Source organism: Sprattus sprattus (genome assembly GCF_963457725.1).
Source record: "Sprattus sprattus genome assembly, chromosome: 15".
NCBI lineage: Eukaryota > Metazoa > Chordata > Actinopteri > Clupeiformes > Clupeidae > Sprattus > Sprattus sprattus.
Genome location: NC_137913.1, coordinates 950,581 through 963,201, shown reverse-complemented (window position 1 = coordinate 963,201; position 12,621 = coordinate 950,581). Strand labels below are relative to the sequence as shown.

The window sequence follows — 12,621 nt, the reverse complement described above, 5'->3', positions numbered from 1 at the left end:
AGCACAAGTTACTTAATTACAGTACATCCAATCAAGTATGAAAATGAAGAACTAAAGCTAACCTAAAGAATACTTAGTCTAAAATACTACACGAAACATAAAAACACTTAAAGAACATGAACATACCTGACTGCTTTAGAAGTTGCTACTCACACGAGTGTGAGGGAGATCTGAAGACAGAAGACTCCAAGAGCTTTGTCTGTCTTACCCTTAAATACCCATTTTCGTCCTGCATCTGACCTAATGATAACCCCCCTTAACAGGATGTTTCTCAAGATGAGATTCACACATTAACAACCAAATGGAGGGAATTCCCTCCCCCTCTATTCAGGGGCATCTTCGCCCTCTCACAGAGGCCAAAAGGATCAAGTCTCTGTTACCTATGTTTTCCTTAATATATACAGCTGTAGAACTGAGACCATTTTCCCACTCACATTGAGACCATTAAAATGAGTCCAAACATCATGCAGAAATCACTTTCTAATATCACATTGAGTTTGACCCTCTCATCCTCATTGTCCTGTTCCTAGTTTGACCTCAGCAATTTACACAGAGACAAACAGGAACAGAGATCTGAGATAAGAGTCTCTGCAGGGGGCTGGGAAGATCAACACTACACCAGCACAACAGGGCACCATAAAACAACACCCAGTCCCACCAAATGACTTAACTAACAGAAGAATAATGCCATCTGTGATTTTCCACTTCAAAGAGCCATTTCATCCTTACAGACCCCCCTTGACCCCATTGGGGTCAAATATGAACATGACCCCATAGGAGTCATTCGGGCAGTTTTGCCTGTGGCAGGATGGCTCTTCCAATTCTGACTTGTTGTTGCTGATGTATGTAATTGTCTGAGAATGGAAATGTCTTTGTGTCCCTTTTCAGGGCATGAATGAAGCGTTTGAGTACCACCCCTGATCCAGGTTTCAGGAGGTATTTGGTCTGTTGTCTGACCTGTTGCACCAGGCTCATGGTGTTAGTAAGAGCCTGCATACCTTCCTCACAAAAGGTGTCCTTTCCCCTAGGGAGAAACATTCATGTCCAGTGGAACTCTTTTTAGAAAGTTGAACTGCCCCATGGAGTCCTCGGTTACCTCCAGACAACACTGTTGTTTGTTGGGCAGGTCAGACTTCCATACGGAAAGGAGTTCATCTCACGGAGGATACACTCTTGTGTGCGTGACACCTGGATGGCATCAGCATATCCATGGAGTGACTGTACATGCATTAATTACCATTAAAGGAGAAGGGTTGCAAAGTAATACAGGTACATACAACATACATGATATCTCATGGCAATAAGTCAGAGTGGAAAACAAGGTCTCAGTCCTTCTCACTGTCATCTATTCTATTGTGTGATCTCATTTCAATACCTGATTCTTTACCACTACTCCTATTGAACGTTTGGTGGTAGAATTTAGAAAGACTTGTTCAGGGTGACTTAAAAGAAAGGCAGCCAAGAACCCTATGCAGCCGGTACATTCATTTTCTGTATACATCTTTAATGTTCCCATTTTTGAATACTGGATATTTTTTGATTTGTTCAGACGCAAGCCACCTATGCAGATCCAGGATGCCAATGATCCCTTAAGCATGTTTAGGTGACTTGCGCAGGCACAGATACTTTGTGATACTTTTTGCCTGGCAATGGTGAACAAGTCCTGTGTATATGTTCTGCAGACTAAGGCACGTTCGATGGTACGGGTCTGATTGAATATTTGGGTGACTATCGGTTAGAGGCGCCAGCGCCTCGGATTTAACCGCTTTAATTAAAAAATGTTGTTGCTATTAGTGAAGTGTTGAAAACCAGTCGCGTTCTGATTTGCCAACCCTGCTGAATATTGAGATTGTCCAGTAAGACTGTATATGTTGTCAAGAGAATTAGCTGCGTCAAAGAGACCAATCATATCTTCAATTAGGTCTTGCTTTGCTTGTGCAGTTTACAGCTGGAACAACAAATCTGCTTTCATAATCAGAAACTAAATCATTGATGCGTGCCTGTAGCCATGCCTATGTTTATCATCTGCATTACTACAGTGTTCTACATACGCTGACATTACATTGGAAATGTTGTACGACACATGTGCCATGACAAGATTTATATCGTGTTTCCCTGTTGGAGTAAAAAGATTTAAGGTTATGTTTGTGTTTGTGTATCCTATATGTATGACTCTATGTGGTACTATGTGTGTGCACTGGTATGCGGACAGTTCTAGCTCCTTAGTGCTGAGACCCTTTTTAGGATCTAGACCGTTGTTCTCTTGCCAATAAATCATGTTCATGACGCTTACGTCAGAACCAGAATGCTTTTTAGTTGTTACCCGACTGTGGTATATTAAAGTCTAACAAAACATATGTCCAGTGATATTTAATCTATGGAGATGGGTGGATCCTGAGTTACAGCAAATCCGTTTATTACAATTTGGTTCCGGTGCTAATCCGGGAGGCCATGTTAATATCTGCTAAAATAGAATTTGTATATGACGTGTGGATGGCCCCTTAGAATATTTCCATACCCATCTCCCGCACTGGAACTTATGGCTGTTGGCCCGACTCTTTCCTGACGTCGGTGCCCATGATATGGTGGTGACTGACCTGGACACAACACAACACAAAACAGTTATTGACTGACTGATTTTTAAACTTTTACATCGTAACATATGGTACTTTTATAGCTTCCCTTCAATGGTCACAGCCAAGCAGCTGTTCCAGTCTGCTTTGATTCGATATGGCTTCACTGACACCTGGGAAGCCCAGGCCCTTTCTTTCACACACACACACATCCCCAATCACCATATCTCCGCCTCCAAATTTGACTTCAGAGTTTGGGCTCAATGTTTTACTGCCATTGTCCTTAGCAATGGTCATAACCGTAGACATTGCATCAGACCATTTGTTATGTGAGCTATATGTTTTACAATTTGGTTTGTGTTCAACCATTCCAGAGTTTTGAGATCTGCATGGATGTGGAAATTCTGCACAATGTTTAAAGTTTTACACATGTCATTCATCACCTGCCCTGTGAACTGGGTTACCTAAACAGATTTTATTTAAATTGGTGCGCCCAAGAGAGGGATAATATGGTTCGCTAACCTCTGTGCCACTGTTTGCACTGTATTGTTACGAGTAGGAATTACTTTTACTATTTTTGAAAAATGTATCAATGATCACGAAACAATAGCGATACCCCCCTTGGCACTATAGCGGACCAATGAAATCCATCTCTAGGTTCTCCCACGGGACTTTTGGTGGTTCAGGCCTGCACAATCAGATGCAACCTGGTATGTCTTGATTCACAGAATCACAGACAAGGCATGAGTCGCATCCGCTATGTACATCTGAGGCCGTTGCTGGCCATCAAACGCACATTTTAATCAGTAGTAATATTATCTCAACACTGTTGTTCCGTTGCTCGTGTTCATTCGGATTTTTGATTATATGAGTGCGTACATTTACAATGGATACGGAAGATTTGCGCGCCTGAATTGCATTACTACATATTAATCACGTATATTAACCACCTAGCCGATGTCTGAGCAGAGACGCCCATAATTCGGCCATGCAGCAGAATTTCCAGCAGTGTGCCTGTTATGCACCGCCATGGCTTACAAACAAACAATGAGCTCTATTGCTGTTCTCAACCACTATACTGCGCAAATCTGCTGACTGCATTGATCATCGCTTTAATTGACTGGTGATTGTTACCTATGCAAAAAGACCACAAAACACCTATTTCCCAAATTACGCACCTTCTCCCATTCACGCGTTTACGCGGGTAGTAAAGTGAAATCGTACCTACAAAGGAGGTTAGGAGGGCTCTCTTGTTGTGTGTATGCTTTCTTTCACTGTTGGACATGATTGTCTAATACTTTTGTTAATTTAGCCGATCAATTTCCATCCTACTTAATAACCAACCAGCCTAATGCTGCAGTATTTCAATGGTATAATTTTATCGGAAAGAACGCGCAATGATCAAACAGCATGTGCCCAGATAACACTTCCTATCCCGTCATGTATGTTTTTTCCCAAAACTATCTTATTCCCATGTATTCTACATAACCACCTAAATGTCTCCCATTGACTTCCATTGGTCTTTAAATTGGCTTGCACTTGTGCTTCATTGACACCTGGCTAAGCCAAATCCAAGGAACCTCTTCTCTCCGTCTTTCTCTCTATCCCTCTCAATCTACTTTCTCTCACCCTCAGTCTCTCTACCTCGCTCCCTTTTTAGCTCTTTATCCAGAGCCACTCTTGTTCACTCCTCTTTCCTTCTTCCCCTCTTCTTGACTTTCTTTTTCCTTCTAACTTCTTGACTTTCTTTTTCCTGCTAACTGCCCCTCAGGCTCCTGCCGCTATATGTATCCTTACTTTTGACTTAAATATATGGGTCAGATCATGCTGTTTGAACATTCGCTGTTTCTATTCCGATTGAAAAATATTTCCCATTTACTATTCTCACTATCCATTTTCACAAGGTGAACCTTCTAGTCATGTCCTTTCTTATAATAATTTTACGACGATGTCGGGGCTGTTTATTTCATTCTGAAAGTAAATATTGCTAACCTCCTTCAATCCTGCAAGCCTTATCTGCTGCTTCTACACAGCTAAGATACTTGAAAGTACCCTCCGCCCGTAGGTTAGTGTAGCCTAAAAAGGGAAACCAGGCAGCAGTAACCCAGCTGTCTCATAGACACTCATAGCAAGCCTGCCTCTGTTTCACCAGCCCGGCACATACGATGCACACATGTAGTTTTGCATGGACAAGGGGGCGTTTCCTGGTTTTATACCGTAGCTTTACCATTAATGAGATAAACACCCCACATGTTGTATAACTATTAATGCTATATTTCACCAATTAGATAACAAATTCAAGTGCCTTTCTAACCACTTCGCTGAGTTTAAAAACAGATAATTAAATTGATTATTCCATGTGAATGAAAGCACACACACTTCAGCCCAGCCATGTAAATTAACGCATGAACGTCTCGGAACTCGCAACCTTCTCTTGCAAACCATACTAATTCCGGGTCATTACTCGATGTTAAAGTAATGCTTTCTGAGCTCAGGCGACGGAATGTGTCATTTAGTTGTTTTAACTTTCTGACTTTTCCGTCAATATGTTCATGCCCCTGAAATGTCATGTTTCCACTAAGTTTTCCCCCACCGGATTTCTACGATCTCCGGTATATTATTGGGTATGTCGACCCATTCTACAAATATGTATATATGTATGATTTTAGTAACTTGCCCTCAATTTATACCGAAAAGAATAAAACTTTTAATACTCACCACGGAAGCCGTAGGCAGAGACTTGAAACTCAAACCCCATGCTCCGTGAGATCTGAATATCGCGCGGAGAAAACGTCACTCGCTTGCGGTTGGACTCCAATCCAAACACGTAACCTTCTGATGACGTCAATCACGTCGGGCTCACCACTGTAAGACGTTAATTTTATATACCTAACCAAAGAGGGAAAGGCCGTCTGAAATGCGTGTATTCATCTGGAAGGCTTTGAGTGAATTCTTCTCTCGCTTGGATTTGCTGAAAATGTAACAGTTTATTACAGCACCATTCTCTTTAATACCTTTTTATCTGACTCCATTTCTTGTCTGACCCCACTCTTTGGGGAGCTCAGTCATAGCTCCCTACTTAGAATGCATATAAATACCGGGTTTGTGTAGGCTGATCTCCAACTCATTTATTTGTACACCTATCGTCTGTAATATGAAATCCTCCCTTACTTTTTAATAACTGGTTTTGTCTCGGACTAATGTCGCTTAGGATAATGCCACAGCTGATTGACATACCCACGGCACAGGCTGTAACTATTCTGGGTAACTAACTCAGAGGTCCTATACTGCTGCTACGGGACCTTACAGCTTGATAGTTGACCTGGTCCAGGGACGGGTGCCTGACTGTAATGCGATCCCGTATAACCATTCAATCTAGAACAGAGGCTGTTCGGTAACCCTCACTATATAATACCACTAACAGTTCAGTAGAACATGTCTAGCCCAGGTGAGGATAGCCAGTTGCCTCGCAGGTTTACGCTACGCTTTCGGCCACTGTGGGTCTGGAGCCACCTCTAGTTCGACTTCTGTGGAAACACCGTACCTGAGAGTACTTCTCTTAGTTAAGAATTTCTTAAGAGGGCAAAGTGGGTCAGAATATAATAATTTATTATAACAAGCACAAGTTACTTAATTACAGTACATCCAATCAAGTATGAAAATGAAGAACTAAAGCTAACCTAAAGAATACTTAGTCTAAAATACTACACGAAACATAAAAACACTTAAAGAACATGAACATACCTGACTGCTTTAGAAGTTGCTACTCACACGAGTGTGAGGGAGATCTGAAGACAGAAGACTCCAAGAGCTTTGTCTGTCTTACCCTTAAATACCCATTTTCGTCCTGCATCTGACCTAATGATAACCCCCCTTAACAGGATGTTTCTCAAGATGAGATTCACACATTAACAACCAAATGGAGGGAATTCCCTCCCCCTCTATTCAGGGGCATCTTCGCCCTCTCACAGAGGCCAAAAGGATCAAGTCTCTGTTACCTATGTTTTCCTTAATATATACAGCTGTAGAACTGAGACCATTTTCCCACTCACATTGAGACCATTAAAAGGAGTCCAAACATCATGCAGAAATCACTTTCTAATATCACATTGAGTTTGACCCTCTCATCCTCATTGTCCTGTTCCTAGTTTGACCTCAGCAATTTACACAGAGACAAACAGGAACAGAGATCTGAGATAAGAGTCTCTGCAGGGGGCTGGGAAGATCAACACTACACCAGCACAACAGGGCACCATAAAACAACACCCAGTCCCACCAAATGACTTAACTAACAGAAGAATAATGCCATCTGTGATTTTCCACTTCAAAGAGCCATTTCATCCTTACATATCTCTCTCTCTCCCTTTATCTCTCTCTCTCTCTCTCAGGACCATCATGGGCAGGACCACCATCCTCTGGTTTCTCCTCCTCCTCTCTCTCTCTGTTCCGAGTGTCTCCAGCATCAGGACCCTGAAGTCAATTAGTGACCTAAAAGACAATGACATTAGGTTTGGCAAGACATTCCCGGGTCATGGCTTAAAGCTACTGCACTGGCTGGCTCACAACATACAGATCGATCAGAACAATGTTATTGATCTCGGAGATATTGACCCATCTCAGGGTCATTATGGCTTCCATAACTTCAGTAATCGGGAAGGACTTCTCCCCTCTGAACCTAATGTTGACAATTACACTCTTGGAAACCTAAATCCCAAATCTTACAATCGCAGCGCTCAGTTGCCTAGAAACGTCACAGAGGACTTCTACAACACCAAGAATAACACCAAGATTCCACACAGAAACGAAGACAGAATTATTGTGCAGAGCTTAAGGAACAACACGAGAAGAGTGAGGAGAGTTTACATCACCCTTCATTACGATCTGGGCCACACCTGGGAGATCAGCCCCCAGCTGCTGAGGGATATTCAGAACATCCCAGGACTGACGGCGTTCCTCACGCAGGCTGGCTATGAAACCAACAGCAGAAACATCTTCGATCAAAATAGAGTCCATTGCACCTGGAGGCCTGAGTTCCGTCGTAGTCGGCGTTCGCTTCCTGAGTGTGACACACGCGAGGGCCTGAAGCTGGAAGTGGAGCCCTCTTTCGAAGCTAAGGCCAGGATCACCTGGAGTGGCATTCCCAAAACCATTCTGACCAAAAACCTGTTCCTGAGGGTCTACGCCAACATGTACAGCTCTGACTCTGAGGCGCTGGAGAGCTACAGCGTGGGACAGCAGCAGTCTGGATCCATACTCACCAGCGTGCGTCTGCATTCCGGCCTGCAGGTCCGACTGATGGAGAAAACGGGGTACTGGTCCGTGTCCTACAAACTGATCTGGGCCAGCCCTGAGTTTGATGAGGGCAACAGGAAGTTGCCAACTGACGTGGTTGACTATGATGCCAGTCTGCAGCTGTTTGTTAAACAAGGCAAAGCCTGTGTCCGCCTCTACATCAAGAGGAGCTTCACTGATTGGAAGAATACATTTAAGTATTCATGGGTGGGGTTCTACAAGGCTAGCGATGAGGGACACAGCAGCTACGTAACATGGCAATGGGTCACCCAGTTCACTGAGAACCAGGACAGACACACAGATGGATACCTGGCATTCGAGTATGAGTTTGGAGTGGACATTCAGTGGTTCTACCAGGTTCGCTTCTTCCTTGACCAGGCCTACTCCAGCGTAAGAGCCCAGGGGGTGCCCTGGGCGGAGGAGGCCATCAGAGAGATTCAGAACAATGTGAGGGGTTATGATGCCAGTCTGCAGCCAATGAGGAACGGAGGCAAGGTCTGTGTCCGTCTCTACATCAAGAAGACCTTCACTGACTGGAAGGGTAAATTCACCAACGCATGGGTGGGGTTCTACAGCAGTAGCTCTGCCCGGAGCGTCAGCCCTGACACTTATAACTGGGTGACCTCGTTTAAGAGAAATGAGGAACAAGACACAGAGAAGTACATGGCTTATGATTATGAGTCTAACACGGCCTTTAGCCCAGGGGTGGAGGCTCGCTTTTTCCTGAGTAGTGACTTCTCCCAAGAGAAATGCCGAACCGGACTCATACCAGACCCAAACTTTTACCCATCCTTGAGCCTGGCAGTGTCACGGGCTGTTAAGCACTCTGCAGGCCTGAGCATCCTTGCATCCTTGCTTCCTTGCATCCTTGCTTCCTTCTGATAGCACATCAGAATTGTGTCACTGGCTCCAGAATCACATTTATCTTTTTGAATTCTGCACAATATTCTGCAAATATGTAAAAAAAAAAAAAAAAAACATATACTGAAGTAAAAACTACCAAATAAATCAAACATATATGACCCTGTTGTTCTAATATCACATAAACCTAACATGTATGACCCTGTTGTTCTAATATCACATAAACCTAACATGTATGACCCTGTTGTTCTAATATCACATAAACCTAACATGTATGACCCTGTTGTTCTAATATCAAATAAACCTAACATGTATGACCCTGTTTTTATATTCAATTATTTGTATTGAATTTCACATAAATGTATACAATGACAATCACTGACACTGACCATGGTCACGACAAATATAGCCTGTCCTTCCACTGGCCATGTGAAGGTGGGAGCCTGTCCTTCCACACACACACACACACACACACACACACACACACACACACACACACACACACACACACACACACACACACACACACACACACACACACACACACACACACACACACACACACACACACACACACACACACACACACACACACCTGTCCTTCCATTGGCCATGTGAAGGTGGGGGCCTGTGCTTCCTCTTGAGAAGGATGCATCTGCGGCCTAAGAGAAATGCAAAGGAAATGGCCTGTGACTGATTATTGAAATGGTATATCCTCTGGCATAACACTTTGGCGGTCAACGGGTAATGGCATGGCCACACATTTGAGAAACTGTATGTAAGACTGAGGACCAGAAGGGGGCTATTGATCGGCATGAGAAAGACGTATGGGATAAAGTGGCAGGGGCACTGAGACATCTCTGACAGGTGAGGTCTGTGTCAGGAGAGATTTGACCAGTTTGCTTCTGCAGAGATGCAGACGATGTAGGACTTAAAGTAGTCCATGACTCACACAGAGAGAAGATGTCTCTCAATTGCTGCCTGCTACATGTTATCTGAAATTAATTATTCCTCCCGTGTACTTTTAACATGACTGAGAGAGGGGCTAGAAATATCTTGAATTGTGTTGTATAATTTGGAGACACACCCTGGCTGAAAGGGATCCAGGGAGATGCAATCATGTTCAGGGCTGCTGGGTGGAGCTGATGGGAAGGATGGGAAATGTTTCTTTTTAATATTTCTGACTTAAATATCTAAAAAAGTGGGACTGTGGTATGTCACGTTCCTTAACCAGGGAGTCAAAAGATGCAAAGATCGCTTAGTGGTGCAGGTCAGCAATGCTTTCCAGACCTTTCCGGGACCAGAAATGAAATGTAGAATCAAGAAGGGCAGGTTTAAAGTGAGGGTTGCGAACTATAGGGATGAATGGAACTGTGTGTTTGAACCCAAAATGAGTCCTAAATTGTGACCATATACGAAGGGAACCGCTAGCAATGGGGTTGTTGGGGTGTCATCTCCTACTGAGTGGCAAAGGAGAGCAGAGTAGTGACCCAGTCAACTGACCCACACGCCTGTCGCTCCATGTGGCACCAGTCAGGCCCAACTCCATCTCTAAAAGATGACATCCAGAATGCAACTTAACATTAGCAGCCCAGTAGTAATGCAGGTAATTAGGTAATGCAACTCTATGAACATTAGCAGCCCAGTATTACATGTAATGCAGGTAATTAGGTAATGCAACTCTATGAACATTAGCAGCCCAGTAGTAATGCAGGTGATTAGGTAATGCAACTCTATGAACATTAGCAGCCCAGTAGTAATGCAGGTCATTAGGTAATGCAACTCTATGAACATTAGCAGCCCAGTATTACATGTAATGCAGGTAATTAGGTAATGCAACTCTATGAACATTAGCAGCCCAGTAGTAATGCAGGTAATTAGGTAATGCAACTCTATGAACATTAGCAGCCCAGTATTACATGTAATGCAGGTAATTAGGTAATGCAACTCTATGAACATTAGCAGCCCAGTAGTAATGCAGGTAATTAGGTAATGCAACTCTATGAACATTAGCAGCCCAGTAGTAATGCAGGTCATTAGGTAATGCAACTCTATGAACATTAGCAGCCCAGTATTTCATGTAATGCAGGTAATTAGGTAATGCAACTCTATGAACATTAGCAGCCCAGTATTACATGTAATGCAGGTAATTAGGTAATGCAACTCTATGAACATTAGCAGCCCAGTAGTAATGCAGGTAATTAGGTAATGCAACTCTATGAACATTAGCAGCCCAGTAGTAATGCAGGTAATTAGGTAATGCAACTCTATGAACATTAGCAGCCCAGTAGTAATGCAGGTCATTAGGTAATGCAACTCTGTGAACATTAGCAGCCCAGTAGTAATGCAGGTTATTAGGTAATGCAACTCTATGAACATTAGCAGCCCAGTATTTCATGTAAAGCAGGTAATTAGGTAATGCAACTCTATGAACATTAGCAGCCCAGTAGTAATGCAGGTAATTAGGTAATGCAACTCTATAACATTAGCAGCCCAGTATTACATGTAATGCAGGTAATTAGGTAATGCAACTCTATGAACATTAGCAGCCCAGTAGTAATGCAGGTAATTAGGTAATGCAACTCTGTGAACATTAGCAGCCCAGTAGTAATGCAGGTAATTAGGTAATGCAACTCTATGAACATTAGCAGCCCAGTAATGCAGGTAATTAGGTAATGCAACTCTATGAACATTAGCAGCCCAGTATTCCATGTAATGCAGGTAATTAGGTAATGCAACTCTATGAACATTAGCAGCCCAGTTGTAATGCAGGTAATTAGGTAATGCAACTCTATGAACATTAGCAGCCCAGTTGTAATGCAGGTAATTAGGTAATGCAACTCTATGAACATTAGCAGCCCAGTAGTAATGCAGGTAATTAGGTAATGCAACTCTATGAGCATTAGCAGCCCAGCAGTAATGCAGGTAATTAGGTGATGCAACTCTATGAACATTAGCAGCCCAGTAGTAATGCAGGTAATTAGGTAATGCAACTCTATGAACATTAGCAGCCCAGTATTGCATGTAATGCAGGTAATTAGGTAATGCAACTCTATGAACATTAGCAGCCCAGTAGTAATGCAGGTAATTAGGTAATGCAACTCTATGAACATTAGCAGCCCAGTATTACATGTAATGCAGGTAATTAGGTAATGCAACTCTATGAACATTAGCAGCCCAGTAGTAATGCAGGTAAGTAGGTAATGCAACTCTATGAACATTAGCAGCCCAGTATTACATGTAATGCAGGTAATTAGGTAATGCAACTCTATGAACATTAGCAGCCCAGTAGTAATGCAGGTAATTAGGTAATGCAACTCTATGAACATTAGCAGCCCAGTAGTAATGCAGTTCATTAGGTAATGCAACTCTATGAACATTAGCAGCCCAGTATTACATGTAATGCAGGTAATTAGGTAATGCAACTCTATGAACATTAGCAGCCCAGTTGTAATGCAGGTAATTAGGTAATGCAACTCTATGAACATTAGCAGCCCAGTTGTAATGCAGGTAATTAGGTAATGCAACTCTATGAACATTAGCAGCCCAGTAGTAATGCAGGTAATTAGGTAATGCAACTCTATGAACATTAGCAGCCCAGTAGTAATGCAGGTAATTAGGTAATGCAACTCTATGAACATTAGCAGCCCAGTATTACATGTAATGCAGGTAATTAGGTAATGCAACTCTATGAACATTAGCAGCCCAGTAGTAATGCAGGTCATTAGGTAATGCAACTCTATGAACATTAGCAGCCCAGTATTACATGTAATGCAGGTAATTAGGTAATGCAACTCTATGAACATTAGCAGCCCAGTAGTAATGCAGGTAATTAGGTAATGCAACTCTATGAACATTAGCAGCCCAGTATTACATGTAATGCAGGTAATTAGGT

At 42.7% G+C, this 12,621-nt stretch overlaps 1 pseudogene across 1 annotated transcript; it reads right to left on the bottom strand.

Annotated features, from left to right (window-relative positions):
* Window positions 1-1,024: 1,024 nt before the first annotated feature.
* On the bottom strand, window positions 1,025-1,909 carry LOC308375708 (annotated as a pseudogene). The gene has a single exon. The product of its transcript is annotated as an uncharacterized misc_RNA (transcript).
* Window positions 1,910-12,621: the final 10,712 nt, after the last annotated feature.